The sequence below is a fragment of the Macaca nemestrina genome, chromosome 6, assembly GCF_043159975.1.
Source record: "Macaca nemestrina isolate mMacNem1 chromosome 6, mMacNem.hap1, whole genome shotgun sequence".
NCBI lineage: Eukaryota > Metazoa > Chordata > Mammalia > Primates > Cercopithecidae > Macaca > Macaca nemestrina.
Window position 1 is genome coordinate 15,507,047 of NC_092130.1, and position 19,524 is coordinate 15,526,570.

The 19,524-nt window shown below is 35.7% G+C and overlaps 1 protein-coding gene across 7 annotated transcripts in view; it reads right to left on the reverse strand.

Moving 5' to 3' along the window:
• The window catches only part of LOC105480824 (teneurin transmembrane protein 2), a 3,943,693-nt gene that overhangs the window by 3,331,893 nt on the left and 592,276 nt on the right, over nucleotides 1-19,524 (reverse strand). The gene's annotated exons all lie outside the window — the stretch shown is intronic.

Sequence of the window (19,524 nt, forward strand, 5' to 3'; positions counted from 1 at the left end):
AGCAAGACTGACGCAAAAGGCAGGTGATTTCTGCATTTCCAACTGAGGCACCCGGTTTATCTCATTGGGACAGGTTAGACAGTGGGTGCAGCCCAAGGAGGGCCAGCCGAAGCAGGGTGGGGCAACGCCTCACCTGGGAAGCACAAGGGGTCGGGAAACTCCCTCTCCTAGCCAAGGGAAGCCATTAGGGACTGTACCATGCACTCTAGCCCAGATACTGCACTTTTCCCACAGTCTTTGCAACCCACAGACCAGAAGATTCCCTCTGGTGCCTACGCCACCATGGTCCTTGGTTTCCAGCACAAAACTGGGCGGTCATTTGGGCAGACACCGAGCTAGCTGCAGGAGGTTTTTTTTTTTTTTTTTTTTTTCCATACCCCAGTGGCGCCTGGAATACCAGAGAGACGAAACCATTCACTCCCCTGGAAAGGGGGCTGAAGCCAGGGAGCCAAGTGGTCTGGCTTGGCGGGTCCCAGACCCATGGAATCCAGGAAGCTAAAATCCACTGACTTGAAATTCTGTCTGCCCGCACAGCAGTCTGAGCTCGACCTGAAACACTCAAGCTTGGTTGGCGGGTGGGGGGAATCTGCCATTACTGAGGCTTGGGTAGGCGGTTTTACTCTCACAGTGTAAACAAAGCTTCCAGGAAGTTCAAACTAGAGGGAGCCAACTGCAGCTCAACAAGGACTTTGCGGCCAGACTGCCTCTCTAGATTCCCTCCTCTCTGGGAAAGGCATCTCTGAAGAAAAGGCAGCAGCCCCAGTCAGGGACTTACAGATAAAACCCCCACCACCCTGGAACAGAGCACCTGGGGGAAGGGGAGGTTGTGGCCGCACTTTCAGTACACTTAAAAGTCTCTGCTTGGCAGCTATGACGAGAGCAGCGGATCTCCCAGGACAGTGTTCAAGGTCTGATAAGAGATAGACTGCCTCCTCAAGTGGGCCCCTGACCCCCATGTGTCCTGACTGGGAGACACCTCCCAGTAGGGACCGACAGACACCTCATACAAAAAAGCTCTGGCTGGCATCTGGTAGCTACTTCTCTGGGACATAACTTCCAGACGAAGAAACAGGCAGCAATCTTTGCTGTTCTGCAGCCTCCGCCAGTGATACCCAGGCAAAAAGGGTCTGGAGTGGGCCTCCAGCAAACTTCAGCAGACCTGCAGCAGAGGGGCCTGTTAAAAGGAAAACTAACAAACAGAAAGGAATAGTACCAACTTCAACAAAAAAGACATCCACTCAGAGACCCCCTCCAAAAGTCACTGACTCCAAAGACTAAAGGTAGATAAATCCACGAAGATGGGGAGAAACCAGCGCAAGAAGGCTGAAAATTCCAAAAATCAGAATGCCTCTTCTCCTCCAAAGGATCACAATGCCTTGCCAGCAAGGGAACAAAACTGGACAGAGAATGAGTTTGACAAATTGACAGAAGTAGGCTTCAGAAGGTGGGCAATAACAAACTCCTCTGAGCTAAAGGAGCATGTTCTAACCCAATGCAAGGAAGCTAAGAACCTTGAAAACAGGTTAGACACATTGCCAACTAGAATGACTAGTTTAGAAAAGAGCATAAATGACCTGATGGAGCTGAAAAACATAGCACAAGAACTTTGTGAAGCATACACAAGTATCAATTGCAGAACCAATCAAGTGGAAAAAAGGATATCAGAGATTTAAGATCAACTCAATGAAATAAAGTGAGAAGACTAGATTAGAGAAAAAAGAGTGAAAAGAAATGAACAAATCTTCCAAGAAATATGGGTCTATGTGAAAATACCAAATCTACATTTGATTGGTGTACCTGAAAGTGACTCAGAGAATGGAACCAAGTTGGAAAACACTCTTCAGGATATTAGCCAGGAGAACTTCCCCAACCTGGCAAGGCAGGCCAACAATCAAATTCAGGAAATACACAGAGACACCACAAAGATACTCCTCCAGAAGAGCAACCCCAAGACACATCATCATCAGGTTCACCAAGGTTGAAAGGAAGAAAAAAATGTTAGGGGCAGCCAGAGAGAAAGGTCGGGTTACCACAAAGGGAAGCCCATCAGACTAACAGTGGATCTCTTGGCAGAAACCCTGCAAGCCAGAAGAGAGTGGGGGCTAATATTCAACATTTGTAAAGAAAAGAATTTTCAAACCAAAATTTCATATCCAGCCAACTCAAGCTTCATAAGCAAAGGAGAAATAAAATTCTTTACAGACGAGCAAATGCTGGGGGATATTGTCACCACCAGGCCAGCCTTACAAGAGCTCCTGAAGGAAGCACTAAACATGGAAAGGAACAATCAGTACTGGCCACTGCAAAAACATACCAAATTGTAAAGACCATCATCGCTATGCAGAAACTGCATCAACTAATAGGCAAACTAACCAGCTAGCATCATAATGTCAGGATCGAATTCACCCATAACAATATTAACCTTAAATGTAAATGGGCTAAATGCCCCAAATAAAAGACAAAGACTGGCAAACTGGATAAAGGGTCAAGACCCATAGGTGTGCTGTATTAAGGAGACCATCTCACGTGCAAAGACACACATAGGCTCAAAATAAAGGGATGGAGGAATATTTACCAAGCAAATGCAAAGCAAAAACAAAAAAACAGCAGGGGTTGCAATCCTAGTCTCTGATAAAACAGACTTTAAATCAACAAAGATCAAGAGTCAAAGAAGGGCATTACATAATGGTAAAGGGATCAATGCAACAAGAAAAGCTAACTATCCTAAATATATATGCATCCAATACAGGAGCACCCGGATTCATAAAGCAAGTTCTTAGAGACCTACAAAGAGACTTAGACTCCCATACAATAATAAGGGGAGACTTTAACACCCCACTATCAATATTAGACAGAACAACGAAACAGAAAATTAACAAGGATATCCAGGACTTGAACTCAGCTCTGGACCAAGCAGACCTAACAGACATCAACAGAATTCTCCACTCCAAATCAACAGAATGTATGTTCTTCTTAACACCACATCACACTTATTCTAAAATTGACCACATAATTGGAAGTAAATCACTCCTCAGTAAATGCAAAAAAACGGCAATCATAACAAAGAGTCTCTCAGACCACAGTGCAATCAAATTAGAACTCAGGAATAAGAAATGCATTCAAAACCACACAACTACATGGAAACTGAACAATCTGCTCCTGAATGACTACTGGGTAAATAATGAAAGTAAAGTAGAAATAAAGATGTTCTTTGAAACCAATCAAAACAAAGAACCAATGTACCAGAATCTCTGGGACACTACTGAAACAGTATTTAGAGGGAAATGTATAGCACTAAATGCCGACAAGAGAAAGCAGGGAAGATCTAAAATCGGCACTGCAACATCACAATTTAAAAAACTAGAGAAGGAAGAGCAAACAAATTCAAAAGCTAGCAGAAAACAAGAAATAACTAAGATCAGAGCAGAACTGAAGCATATAGAGACATGAAAACCCTTCAAAAAATCAATGAATCCAGGAGCTGGTTTTTTGAAAAAGATTAACAAAATGGATAGACCACTAGCCAGACTAATAAAAAAGAAAGGAGAGAAGAATCAAATAAATGCAATAAAAAATGATAAAGGGGATATCACCATCAATCCAACACAAATACAAACTACCACCAGAGTATACCAGACTAGACTATCCAGAAGAAGTGGATAAACTAGACTATCCATAAGAAATGGATAAATTAGACTATCCACAAGAAATGGATAAATTCCTGGACACATACGTCCTCCCAAGACTAAACCAGGAAGAAGGTGAATCCCTGAATAGACCAATAACAAGTTCTGAAATTGAGGCAGCAATTAATAGCTTACCAACCAAAAAAAAGTCTAGGACCAGATGGATTCACAGCTGAATTCTACCAGAGGTACAAAGAGGAGCTGGTACCATTCCTCCTGAAAATATTCGAAACAATAGAAAAAGAGGGAATCCTCCCTAACTCATTTTATGAGGACAGCATCATCCTGATACCAAAACCTGGCAGAGACACAACAAAAAAAGAAAATTTCAGGCCAATATCCCTAATGAACATCGATGCGAAAATCATCAACAAAATACTGGCAAACAGAATCCAGCAGCACATCAAAAAGCTTATCCACCATGATCAAGATGGCTTCATTCCTGGGATTCAAGGCTGGTTCAACATACATAAATCAATAAATGTAATCCATCACATAAACAGAACCAATGACAAAAACCACGTGATTATCTCAATAGCTACAGAAAAGGCCTTAGACAAAATTCAAAAGCCCTACATGCTAAAAATTCTCAATAAACTAGGTATTGATGGAATGTATCTCAAAATAATAAGAGCTATTTATGACAAACCCACAGCAAATATCATAGTGACTGGGCAAGAACTGGAAGCATTCCCTTTGAAAACCAGCACAAGACAAGGATGCCCTGTCTCACCACTCCTATTCAACATAGTATTGGAAGTTCTGGCCAGGGCAATCAGGCAAGAGAAAGGAAACAAAAGGGTATTCAATTAGGAAAAAAGGAAGTCAAATTATCTCTCTTTGAGTATGATATCATTGTATATTTAGAAAACCCCATCGTCTCAGCCCCAAATCTCCTTAAGCTGATAAGCAACTTCAGCAAAGTCTCAGGATATAAAATCAATGTGAAAAAATCATAAGCATTCCTATACGCCAATAACAGACAGAGAGCCAAAACATGAGTGAATTCCCATTCACAATTGCTACAAAGAGAATAAAATACCTAAGAATCCACTCACAAAGGATGTGAAGGACCCCTTCAAGGAGAACTGGAAACCACTGTCAAGGAAATAAAAGAGGACACAAACAAATGGAAAAACATTCCATTCTTATGGATAGGAAGAATCAATATCATGAAAATGGCCATACTGCCCAAAGTAATTTATAGATTCAATGCTATCCCCATCAAGCTACCACTGACTTTCTTCACAGAATTGGAAAAAAACTACTTTAAATTTCATATGGAATCAAAAATGGCCCCACATAGCCAAAACAATCCTAAGCAAGAAGAACACAGCTGGAGGCATCATGCTACCTGACTTCAAACTATACTACAAGGCTACAGTAACAAAAACAGCATGGTCTTAGTACCAAAACAGATACATAGACCAATGGAACAGAACAGAGGCCTCAGAAATAACACCATGCATCTACAAACATCTGATTTTTGACAAACCTGACAAACACAAGCAATGGGGAAAGGATTCCCTATTTATTAAATGGTGTTGGGAAACCTGGCTAGCCATATGCAGAAAGTGAAACTGTATCTCTTCCTTACACCGTACACAAAAATTAACTCAAGATGGATTAAAGACTTAAACGTAAGATCTAAAACCATAAAAACCCTGAAAAAAACCTATGCAATACCATTCAGGACATAAAAGCAATGGCAACAAAAGCCAAAATAGACAAATGGAATCTAATTAAACTAAAGAGCCTCTGTACAGCAAAAGAAACTATCAGCAGAATGAACAGGCAACCTACAGAATGGGAGAAAATTTTTGCAATCTATCCATCTGACAAAGGAATAATATCCAGAATCTACAAAGAACTTAAACAAATTTACAAGAAAAAAAAAAATCAAAAAGTGGGTAAAGGATATGAACAGAAATTTCTCAAAAGAAGACATTTATGCAGCCAACAAACATGAAAAAAAGCTCATCATCACTGGTCATTAGAGAAATGCAAATCAAAACCACAATGAGGTACCATCTCAGGCCAGTTAGAATGACAATCATTAAAAAGTCAGGAAACAACAGATGCTGGAGAAGATGTGGAGAAACAGGAATGCTTTTACACAGTTGGTGGGAGTGTAAATTAGTTCAACCATTGTGGAAGACAGTGTGGTGATTCCTCAAGGATCTAGAACTAGAAATACCATTAGACCCAGCAATCCCATTACTGGGTATATAACAAAAGGATTATACATCATCCTACTATAAAAACACATGCACACATATGTTTATTGCAGCACTGTTCACAATAGCAAAGACCTGGAATGAATGCAAACACCCATCAATAATAGACTGGATAAAGAAAATGTAGCACATTTACCCAATGGAATACTATGCAGCCATAAAAAAGGATGAGTTCATGTCCTTTGTAGGGACATGGATGAAACTGGAAACTATCATTCTCAGCAAACTAATACAAGAACAGAAAACCAAACACCACACGTTCTCACTCATAGGTGGGAGGTGAACAATGAGAACATATGGAAACAGAGAAGGGAACATTACACTCTGGGGCCTGTTGGGGGGCTGGGGACTAGGGGAAGGATAGCATTGGGAGAAGTACCTAATGTAGATGACAGGCTGATGGGTGCAGCAAACCACTATGGCACGTGTATACCTATGTAACAAACCTGCATGTTCTGCACATGTACCCCAGAACTTAAAGTATAAAAATAATAAAAGAAACTCCAATGCAGAATTTCATATTTGGATAGACTAAGCTTCATATGTGAAGGAGAAATAAGATCCTTTCCAGACAAGCAAAAGCTGGGAGGATTTGTTACTACCAGACCTGTCTTAAAAGAGCTACTGAAGGAAGCACTAAATATGGAAAGACCATTAGCAGCCAATACAAAAATACACTTAAAAATACAGAGCAGTGACACTACAAAGCAACCAAATAAACAAGTCTGTATAATAACCAGCTAACAGCATGATGACATCAAATCCACACATATTGATACTAAACTTGAATGGAAATGGGCTAAGATCCACTGGTATTCTGTCTTCAAGAGACCCTTCTCAGATGCAATGACACTCATAAGCTCAAAGTAAAGGAATTGAGAAAAATCAATCAAGCAAATGGAAAAAAATGGGAAAATCTGCCAAGCAAATGGAAATTGAGATTGCAATTTCAATTGCAAACTAAGAAATTTGCTAAACACCATATAATTATGTGAAAACTGAATAACCCACATCTGAATGAGTTTTGGACAAATAATGAAATTAAGGCAGAAATCAAGAAGTTCTTTGAAACTAATGAGAACAAAGATACAACATACCAGAATCTTTGGGACACATCTAAGGCAGTATTAAGAGGGAAATTTATAGCACTAAATGTTAGAAAAACCTCAATAGAACAACTTCTAACAGCACAACTAGATTAACTGGAGAACCAAAAGAAAATCAACCCCAAAACTAGCAGAAGACAAGATATAAGCAAAATCAGAGTTGAAGTGAAGGAGATTAAGACACCAAAAAGAAATTCAAAAGATAAATCCAGGAGTGATTTTTTTAATAAAACAAGATTGACTGCTAGCTAGACTAATAAAGAAGAAAACTCAGTAGATTCAAGTAAGCACCATTAGAAACAACAAAGGGAATATTACCCCTGGCCCCAGAGAAATATAAATAACCATCAGAAAACATTACGAATACTTCTATGCACATAAACTAGAAAATGTAGAAAAAACAGATAAATTTCTGGACATATACACCCTCTCAAGACTGAACAAGAATGAAATTGAATACTTAAGTAGATCACTAAAAACCTCCAAAATTGAATCAGTAATAAATAGCTCACCAACCAAAAAAAATTCCAGGACCAGACAGATGTACAGCCAAATTCTACCAGGTGTACTAAGAAGATCTAGTACCATTCTTACTGATACTATTCCAAAAAATAAAAGAGGGGAGACTCCTCCTTAACTCATTCTATGAGGCCAGCATTACCTTGATACTAAAACCTGGCAGAGACACACACACAAAAAAAAAAAAAGAAAGAAAGAAAGAAAGAAAACTTTAGACCAATATCCCTGATGAACATCGGTGCAAAAATCCTCAACAAAATACTGGCAAACTGAATTCAGCAGCACATTAAGAATCTTATCCACCACAGTCAAGTAGGTTTTACCCCTGGGAAACAAAGTTGGTTTAATATAAGCAAATCAATAAAGTACTCATGACACAAACAGAACTAAAGACAAAAAAACACATGATCATCTCAGTAGACGCAGAAAAGACTTTTCATAGAATTCAGCACCCCTTCATGTTAAAAACTCAATAAACTAAGTATTGAAGGAACATACCTCAAAATATTAAGAGCCATTTATGACAAATCCACAGCCTACATTATACTGAATGGGCAAAAGCTGGAGGAATTCCCCTTGCAAACTAGCACAAGACAAGGATGCCTTCTCTCACCACTGCTATTCAACGTAATATTGAACGTGTTGGCCAGAGCAATAAGGCAAGAGAAAGAAATAAAGGGCATCCAAATAGGAAGAGGAAATCAAACTATTTTGTTTGCAGACAACATAATACTATATCTAGAAAACCCTACAGTCTCAGCCCAAAAACATTTTTATCTGAAAAACAACTTCAGCAAAGTCTCAAGATAAAAAATCAATGTACAAAAATAACTTGCATTCCTGTACACCAACAATAGTTGAGCCAAGAGCCAAATCAGGAATCCAATCCCATTCACAACTGCCACAAAAAGAATAAAATACCTAGAAATATAGCTAACCAGGGAGGTGAGAGATCTCTACAATAAGAATTACAAAACGCTGCTCAAAGAAATCATAGATGATGTAAACAAATGGAAAAATGTGCTCATGGATAAAAAGAATCAATATCATTAAAATGTCCATACAGCCCAAAGCAATTTACAGATTAAATGCTATTCTAATTAAACCAGCAATGATATTCTTCACAGAACTAGAAAAACTATTTTAAAGTTCATATGGAACTAAGAAAGTCTCAATAACCAAGCCAATCCCAAGCAAAAAGAACAAAACTAGAGACATCATGCTACCCAACTTCAAACTACACTACAGAACTACAGTAACCAAAAGAGGATGGTATTAGCACAAAAACAGACACATAGACCAACAGAACAGATAGAGAGTCCAGATACAAGGCCACACCCCTACAAACTATCTGATCTTTGACAAGCCTGACAAAAACAAACAATGGCGAAAGGATACCCCATTCAATAAGTGGTGCTGGGATAACTAACTAGTCATGTGCAGAAGACTGAAACTGAACCCTTTCCTTACACCATATACAAAAATCAACCCAACACGGATTAAGGACTTAAATGTAAAACCCAAAACTATAAAACCTCTGAAGACAACCTAAGCAATATTATTCTGGACACAGGAATGGGACAAAACTTCATGACAAAGACATCAAAAGCAATTGCAACAAAAGTAAAAATTTATAAATGGGATGTAATTAAACTAAATAGTTTCCACACAGAAAAACTATTGACAGAATAAACAGACAAACTACAGAATGGGAGAAAATTTTTGCAAATTGTGTATTTGACAAAGGTTTGATATCCAGCATCTATAAGAAATGTAAACAAACTTCAAGCAAAAAACAAACAACCCCATTAAAACGTGGGCAAAGGACATGAACAGATAATTTTCTAAAGAAGACATACATGTGGCCAACAAGCATATGAAGAAAAAACCTCAACATCACTGATTATTAGATAAATGCAGATCAAAACTACGATGAGATACCATCTCACAACAGTCAGAATAGTTATTATTAAAAAGTCAAAAATAACAGATGCTGGCTAGGTTGTGGAGAAAAAGGAACACTTATACACTGTTGGTGGGAGTGTAAATTAGTTCAACCATATAGAAAACAGTATGGTGATTCCTCAAATATCTAAAAACAGAAATATCATTCAATACAGCAATCCCATTACTGGGCATATGTCCAGTGGATCATAAAGCATTACATCATAAAGACACATAAACACGTGTTCATTGCAGCACTATTTATAGCAGCAAAGACATGGAATCAACCTAAATGTCCATCAGTGTTAGACTGAATTTAAAAAATGTGGTACCTATACATATGGAATAGTATGCTGCCATGCAAAAGAACAAGGTCATATCCTTTGCAGGAAGACAGATGGAGGTGTAGGCCATTATCCTTAGCAAACTAAGGCAGGAACAAAAAACCAAATACCATGTTCTTACTTATAAGGGGGAGCTTAATGATGAGAACACATGGACACACAGAGTGGACCAACACACACTGGGGCCTACTGGAGGGTGGAAGGTGGGATGAGAGAGAGGAACAGGGAAAATAGTGGCTTAATTCCTGGGTGACAAAATAATCTGCACCACAAATCCTTATGATACAAGTTTACCTATGTAACATACCTGCACATTTACCCCAAACTTAAAATAAAAGTTAAAAATAATTAACTTTGAAATCAACTAAGCTTCAGAAACATTTACTGAATATAAGTGGTTGTTGAGGATTTTGTTTGTTTGATAACTTTACTTTTTTCTTATGCTAATTGGTCTATTTAGATTCTCTTACTTCTGGTATAAATTTTTGTAGTTTATTCTTTTTCTATAAATTAAAAAAATCCAAATTTTGAGATTAATTTATATATTCACATGTAATTTTAAACTATCTTCCTCTAAATTACTATTTCCAAATATCAGTGTTTTCATATTTTTGCTTTCTCCTTTTATTCTTAATATTTTTTATTTTATTATTTTTAAAAAACCAGCAAATTCATCAATTCTGCCTTTTTGTTAATTCATTAATTTCCCTTTATCTTTATGAATTCTAACTTATTCTTTTCTTTACTACTTCAATTAACCCTTAAGTCATTTAGTTTGTGTAAAAACCAGGCACAGATCTACCACTTGTTAGGATGGATAGCTCCTATTATTTGTGAAAGCTTCTATGCTACATTTAATCTCCAAATTGGAAGAGTCCTAGACCTTGTGGGATGACTAGAAATTTTAGACACAGAATCCAGGAAGCATGGCACTTAATGAAATTTAATATCTGAGATGATCATAATATGGTCACCATGGTTAAAAAAATGGAGAGACATTTCAAACCAAGCAAGGCAGTGCTTCTCTGACAGGGTAAAACCTCAATCCATCCTGACTGCTGAGCTCACAGATTCAGAGTATGCCCCAGTGACAGAAAGGCATATTCTCACCAGGCATCAAGTGGTAAATGGAATTCAGCTTAAACATGCCTTAGGCCAAATTCTATTTAACGTCTAGTCTTTACCTTTACTGATTGAACTGTAGTCATCATCTCAGCTTGCTTGTCGCTATATAATCTCTTGTAATAGGTTTTTTCATTCATTATTTAGTAGTTATTATTTTCAATTATCCCTCAGTTTTTACTCATTTAGATTTTTTTTTCTGGCAGAGTCAAAAGCAATTCATTGAGAAAAGTTTAATAAAATTCTGGCAAGATTGATTTTTAAGAAAAAGGGAGAAAAGAAAGAAGGAAAGCAAAGAAGAACATTAATACACTATTAGAATATATAAGACTACAGAGAATAAACATATAAAATATTTTACTATAAATAACTTTTTTGCAAATAAATTTCAAAACATAGAAGAAAATATGTAATTAGATAAAGTTCTAGAAAATGTTTCCTTAAAAAGCAGCTAAAAATGAGATAACCTAGAGCATATTATAAATATTAAGTCAATTGAATAAATCATTAAACATCTTTACACAAGTAAATACCTGACCCAGGTAGTTTTTAATAAGAATTCTACCATAATTTGATCATTACATGTATTTTTAAGAAAAAAGAAAATGAGAGAATACTCTCAAAATTTTTGAGGATGATATAACCTTGATACCACAACTTAACAAGGGTATTAGAAGAAAGAAAAATCACAGACCAAATGAACTTATGAAAGTAAATGCATGCAGAGAGCTAACAGCTGGCAGGGAAAAGGAGCCTTGGTATAAAACATAAAATTACTATTATATACTAGTTTTCTAAAGCTGAAACCAATTCTCTGAGTGGATTTCTTAGCAAGAAAATCTAAGTAGACTGGTGAAATTTCCGCGATTTCATTTGGTGACATATATGTGCACAGAATTTTAGGGAAATGATATATGTCTTGACAAAATAGATATAAAGATTACATGCCCCACTCCCACAAAGGTGCAGGAAATCAAAAGATACCTGAAAAGCCTGTACCTTTTATGGCCAAAGAATGATCAAATTTAAATAAGAATTACTTCCAGAAAAAAAGAAACTCGCTCTTAGGGAGACTATTGGTAGGAGAATCCAAATTGAAAAAGATAGTAATTAGAATGCAGGAATGAGAAAGACTCAATATTCAGATAAATGAATGTGGAGAAAGGTTAATAGAATGTGAATATCAGAATATGGGCATGGCCAGAGAGAGGCCATATTTTATTGAGTGTCATGGCAACAGCAAAGGGAGACCTATACTGATATTTCTACTACTACCTTTATAAGAACACCTCTTAAAGTATAGAAAATAACATTTAATTTAAACACGAGGAAAGGAAAAAGGTTGCAATTGCATCATATATGAATATATTGTAAGAGAAAAAGAAAAATAATTTGACTAAAGCAATAACAGTTAATTAAGGCATAAGAGAAAAATTGAGCCATCGAGTATATGGAAATTCTAACATGAAAAAATTGGTTAAACAAGCTTTGAAAAAAATATTTAAAATGAAGTGAAACATTTAAATTAGAAATTAAAAATGTGAAAATAATAATATTTTTGAATAATAGTGGGTAAATAATAGAGATGATGAAGCTCAAAAAAACATAAATATAGATAGATTGATAGATAAATTTAGAAATGAAAAGAAGACATGGCTGAGTATGGTGGCTCACCCATATAATCTCAGAACTTTGGGATGCCAAGGCAGGAAGATTGCTTAAGCACAGGAGTTCATGGGGAAAAAAAAAAAAAAAAAATACACATAATTAAGAAACAACATAAATAAGAATAGAAATATTTTAAGTAACAATAATGAAAGGAAAGGGAGAAATATGAAAACAATCAAATAGAAATGGAGAGTAAAATTTAAAAAAAAGATATAATCAATTAAGAAAACAAAGAAGGTCCAATGAATACATGATTGGAGGTCATCGTCAAGAAACTCAAAATAATGGAATAGAACAAATAGTAAAATATACAATCACATAAAATATTCCCCAAATTAAGAAGCATTTGAATATATGTGTAGAATATGAACATTGTATACCTGGAAAAATCAGTCTAGGATTGTCAAAACCAAAACATATTCTGGGGAAAATAACTGCACTGTAAATATAAAAAAATTAAAATCTGTGGACATTATACAAAAATCATATAGTTCCAAGAAAGGTAAAGAAAATCATCTATCCACAGCACCTCTTAACAAAACACAATTGAACCATATATTAAAGTTCCTTTTTTTTTTTTGAAAGGGAGTCTCCCTCTGTCAACAGGCTGGACAAGGTTCACTGCAACTTCTGACTCCCTGGGTCAAGTGATTCTCCTGTCCCAGCCGCCTGGGTAGCTAGGGTTACAGGCATGCACCACCACGCCCAGCTAATGTTTGTATTTTTAGTAGAGATGGGGTTTCACCATGTTAGCCAGGATGGTCTCGATCTCCTGACCTCATGATCTGCCTGCCTTGGCCTCCCAAAGTGCTGGGATTACAGGTGTGAGCCACTGTGCCCAGCCATATTTAAGTTTCTTAATGAAAAAAATAATAATAATAGGATTCCATATCCAGCAGAATTACTTTTCTTCTGTAATAGTTACAGAAAAATATAGGCCTTCAAAGTACCAGGAAATTTTGTACTCATAAAGCTTTCCTGAAGAAATCATTCAAGAGAAAGTTTCATACAATCAAGAATTTTTGAGGAAAACTTCACACTAAGGTCTATTGTTGAACATTTTTCTACTCAACTCTACTACCAAAACTACATAAACGGATAAAGGTCACAGAATCTTAGGGAAATTATGTATGTCTTGACAAAATAGGTATTTAAGAAAAAAACACTGCAATACAAGGAAAGAATGCAAAGAGAATGTCTAATTCAAAATAAGTTTACTGATTGGCTTGTCTTGCTAATTGTAAATAGATAACGTCATTTAAAATTAAATATTCATAGGCCAGGCACTGTGACTCACACCTGTAATCCTAGCACTTTGGGAGGCCAAGGCGGGTGGATCACCTGAGGTCAGGACTTCCAGACCAGCTTGACCAACATGGAGGAAACCCGTCTCTACTAAAAATACAAAAATTAGCCAGGCTTGTTGGCACATGCCTGTAATCCCAGCTACTTGGGAGCCTGAGGCAGGAGAATCGCTTGAACCCGAGCAGCAGAGGTCGCGGTGAGCTGAAATCGTGCCACTGCACTCCAGCCTGGGCAACAAGAGCGAAACTCCATCTGAAAAATAAATAAATGAATAAATAAAATTAAGTATTAATAAAAGAAATAGAGTAAAGAAGAAGTTACTAATTAATTCCTCAATTGCCCACAGTAGGAAACAAATTAATAGTATCTTAAACCCAGGAAGCTAATTGCATCATTATGATGATAACTACTAGAATAAAAATACAAAAATTTCTGAATACCAAAAGATATAAAAAAAATTATACATAAAAGATTTCGTAACATAAAATAACATGACAGAAGTAACAGCAAATGCATTTGTTGTATCAGTTAATACAAATTAACTCAAAGCAGCAATGGAAAAAAATTTAAACTAAACATAAAAACAAACTATGCATATGTAATATTTTTCTAAAACCAAAATGAATAAATTAAAAATTAATGAATGAGTATCAATCATGAACACAGATGCAACATTCCTCAAGAAAATATTAGTAAATCAAGATCAATAGCAGATGAAAAAGATCATACAACATGATCAAGTGATATTTATCCCTGAGATGCAAAGATGCTTAAACATTTGCAAAAAATAAGCATTACACACCACGCTAACAGAAAGAAGGATAATAATCATATAGTCACTTCAATATGTACTGAAAAAGCATGTGACAAAATGTAACACTATTTCATGAATAAAACTCTCAACAAATTAGGTATAGAAGGAAGCACCTCAACATAATAAAGTTATGCATGACAAACCCACAGCTATCATCATACTCAAAGATGAAGAGTTGAAAGCTTTTCCTCTAAGATCAGGAGCAAGATAAGAATGCCCACTCTTACCATTTCTATTCAACACAGTACTGGAAGTCTCTTCTTTCTCCCTTCTTTTCTTGCATTGTATTCATATTGAATTCATGTGGATCCCTTTTGGATTAATCATTGTTAATGTGAGGGATGAGATAATGTTCATGTTCAAAACAATCAGAATTTTGCTTGTTACCAATGACAAATGTGACATCTACTTATCACTTCTCAAACGGATATTTACACTACTTTTTTCCTATCCTCTGCCACCAATAGATTCTTACAAATAAGTCTTACTGTTGTGATTCCTTGTTCAGTGCCCTGTCCTTGAAACAAAAGCAAGGCAAGTCAAACTTCTACCATCAACCTGAGAACCCCACTTGCATTGATGCAAATTAGAAATAGCTGATTCTGAACCTCAGAGTATGTCAGGATTTAAAATTTAATCTGTGTAGCTTTTTTTTTTATATCTGTGGTCAAGTGTGTCCTTCACTATAATAAATTAAAATGCTGTTGACCATTCCTGCTTTGGGAAGACCCAACTCTTGTTTTGTGTTTTCTGTTATCTCTTAATTTGTTTTGAAGATGAATTTGGTATTAGTTGTTTTTATTGCTTTTGTGTGATTTCCACAAAGTAAAGAGAGACTGAATTTACTTTTTTTAAAATAGGAATTCCTAGTCCACAGATTTTTTAAAATAACCTATATAAAATATCCCTTACATTGATTTGAATCTCAAATGGAAAATGCAATTCTTCTTAAGTCTGAGCTTTGTAAGATGAAGGTAAGGCCACTTTGTTATTTTCAAATATAGCAATTAAGTTGTCTAGACAGACAAAAAGATTCTGGAAATTGAGATTCACTGAAAACCTGGTACTAATCACCTTAAAAATGTACACTATAATACTTCAGAATTTCACAGGTGGAAAAACATGAAGTGTGTTTATACTATTTGCCATAAGCCAATTTTATCTACATCAAGCCATATGGTTTGGGAAGCTGGGAGTTTCAGGAGAATTCAGAGTGAAATTTAACAGTGCTGTCTGAAAACAGTTTATACAGAGTTTATAAGCCATTCTAAAACACACCAGGGACATTTTTTCTTTTCTCTCCCTTTTTAAAAAAATAATATACACTATCATACTGATATTTTAACACTCTATGCACAGTGTTTTTGTAATTTTCTGAAAATTGCTGTGTTGCTACACTGATCTACATAAAATCTTGTAAGGCATAGACTGCATGATTGGTAATTTCTCTTCTTATGTATGAAATTAGAAGCACTTAATGCAATATATACTTAATTATTTTAAAATATTAATTGTAATTTTATAGTTTCTAAAGTATCGCTTATTTATACCTATCAAAATAAATATTGCTGTCAAATCATTCAGAGAAATTTATAAAGGAATCTGATAAAAATTACATTTCAGCTAATGTACAGATTCTATTGGACAATTCTTTTTTTTTTATATCTACAGAACAACTTGATAGGAGAGCCAAATAGTTTTGTTTTATGACTTTTCTTACTGTATTAAGTATATCACATGCCCTATAAAATATCAAAGGCAATGTTACTGAGAACATTATTTTAAGATTTCAAGTTTGATTTTAATGTACTCCATAGATTTTCCACTTTTTTTAAGGTTTGGTATTAGCTCAAGTAAAGCAATTAGATTAACAAATATATTGAAATAAAACTTGAATACACTCATACAAAATTATTAATTCAAAAATCCTTTAAAATCTTGCAAAATGTCCCCAATAAAAAAAAGGAAATGTGACTTGCCTGCAAATTCCTTCTGGAAATATAAAACTTGATTCCTCATATCTACTACAGAATTCCTCAAGTTGACAGTAAAACAGCAGGAGAAAAGTCAAATTTACACCAAATTGATTGGTTTGGAAACAATCACTCCTGTAATTAGGATAGGTCAGGAAAAGTTTCTTTATAAATAATTTATCAGAAACTACTCTATAAAAACCTAGGAAAATGTCAAGCCAGGTGCAATCTTTTTAAACTATCCCAGTATAAATCAATTAAGGTGCTTTATTTTGACATCTAGTGTCAGTATTTACCAAATGTAGATAGACAAGTCCATCCCTGCAGCATGCATTTGCAAATAACTTTACTCATTAATGTTTAATTAAGACAGAGGAAAACTGTCCTTGATATTTTGCTGCAATTAGTGCTCTCTATACCCCACTGACTTCTCATGATGAATTACTTTTCAAATGAAAAGTGAAGTGATTAAAACTGGAGTCACTCCATCTAGTATGCATTGCCCATACCTCATTTTAAAGAGAAAACCAAATAGAGCCACACACAGTGAAAATGCAAGTAAAATTATTTGCTATTTTCGATGTCAACTGTGAAGCTACTTTCTGGTCATGACTATGAAGTGATATAACATGTAAATCCCAAAGTATGCCTATTAAATCATAAAGTCACAAAACACCAGAGCTTTAGGGGATTTAACCTCAATTTAAGACACTCCACAAACACTAAGGAAATTATAATGGTCACATAATTTTCTGCATTGTATTCTAATAATTTCACTTTTGTTTTAATATTTTACTGTTTTAAAGAACTTCATAATCCATTTTATCCAATATCTTCATTTTGCCAAACAGCTAACAAAATCACTGCATAACAATAACAAAAACCTGAAATCTGAGAGAATAGATGACTTATGCAATGTTACACAAGAAACAAGTGACAGATCTGAAAATAAAATATAGTTGTTCATGCATATCCCTCCTCCTACTCTCTGCCCACGTTTGTCTTCATCTTAGACTGGAAGAGGAAACATAGTATGGGACATATTTATGAACTCTTTGATCATATTACTCAGATATGATCCAGTTTGGAACGTTCTTGAAGTAACATTTTGTTACCCATATGTTTTATGTTATATTTCATACTAACAAATCTATTAAGGTGTTATTAGTAATAGAAGATAACTATTTTGTTTATTTTAATAACTTGTTTTTAATTATTTTCCCAATTCTAGAATCTCTCCTCAGATATATGAAATACACTAACTTTATAACTAATAGCCTGACAACTAGATTCACCAACAGGTGGGTTATGCTTGTATGATACAGTGAATTATTTGTTAACATAAAAGAATTCTGAAATATCACATATAATTCCCTATCTAAATTCCTTATAATTTACATTGGAAGATCTGGTCAACATGTACTTGCATGACCACATAACTACAATCTCTCAGAGCTGGGTAGCCCTGGGTCACTTTGCATAGTGCATGTACTCTTTGGTTCTCCACAATCCTCACCACTCCTTATTACTTCCCGACATCTGGGCTTTATGTCTGTGGCCATTTAAGTTCATGCTTGTACTGTTGCTTTTTAAATACTTGTTTGCCTCACTCATCTACCTGCCTAGTGCCTGGAAGCTTATGCATTTTCAACTTCTGACATAATGGCTCTAGGGGCAAAACTACTAAATGAGACAAGTCAATAAATGTACACACACACAGAGAGAGAGAGAGAGAAAGAGCAAGATTTTGAAATTATATAGCATGAGCTTATTTACAATTTGATTAAATAATTCTTTTGTTTATAAATTGTTTACCTGTTGAATGACCATTAAAATAATCTCTACAATATGCAAGCTGAATTTAAATATAATGTTTGCTCTTTAAAATCATGAAACTAGTGGGTGAGCATGCATTGCCTTTGCTCAAAATTGCAGGAAAAGTTCAGGATCTTAAGCTGGAAAGGTTATGTATTAATAACTTTCCATCATTAGTTCTCAAAGGTATATTTATATGGGTTACATTAAGGTCATGGGCCAGGAAGTATCAGTGGTGGGGTATGGTATGGAGAGTGAGTGCAGTTGTCTGAAGAAACCAGAGGCATTTTCAGAGAAAGATACAGGTCAGGGTTAAGTCAGTCTGGCTGGAGTAGAGACCTGGTTATATTGAGGTTAGAAAAGCCATTCAAGTAGATACTGGAGAAGCCTAGCATCCAGAATTTGAACTAAATTGCTTACATATCTGAAACATAAGCTTTCATATTATGGTTACACAAAATGAATGAGATTACAGTACACCTTCAAATTGTATCTTATTCTCACAAAACGTAGTATTCTATTTGGAAAATGGTTGCCAATACCATCTTCACACATGACATTTCTTGCTGTCTTTCATCAACGGGGAAGAAAACTCTTAAATCCTGACATTGGCTAGGCTTAGGCTTAAACTCTAACATGATCTCAAATGATCAAGATAGAATAAACATATGGAAAGTTGAGAAAACAAGCACTGAGGAAATATGATCAGACCCTTAATAGAGGCCTCACTAATTGTTATCATAAGGGTGCCACTTATGATAATAATTCAAAGACCTTGAGCTATCAAGCAGGTTTATTGATGGAGAACTCTTATCAGAGCCCCTGCTGTTAGCTCTGACAGATTTACCACACGTGGCTGCACATGGCTACACTTGTACCCACTCAAGTGTGTAAGAAGTGTCTAGTGCTGAGCCACTGAGAATTCGCCTCAGTAATGTTATAATTGCAATGCTACCTCAAACCAAATAAGGCGAGCCTGTTAGGAAAGTCA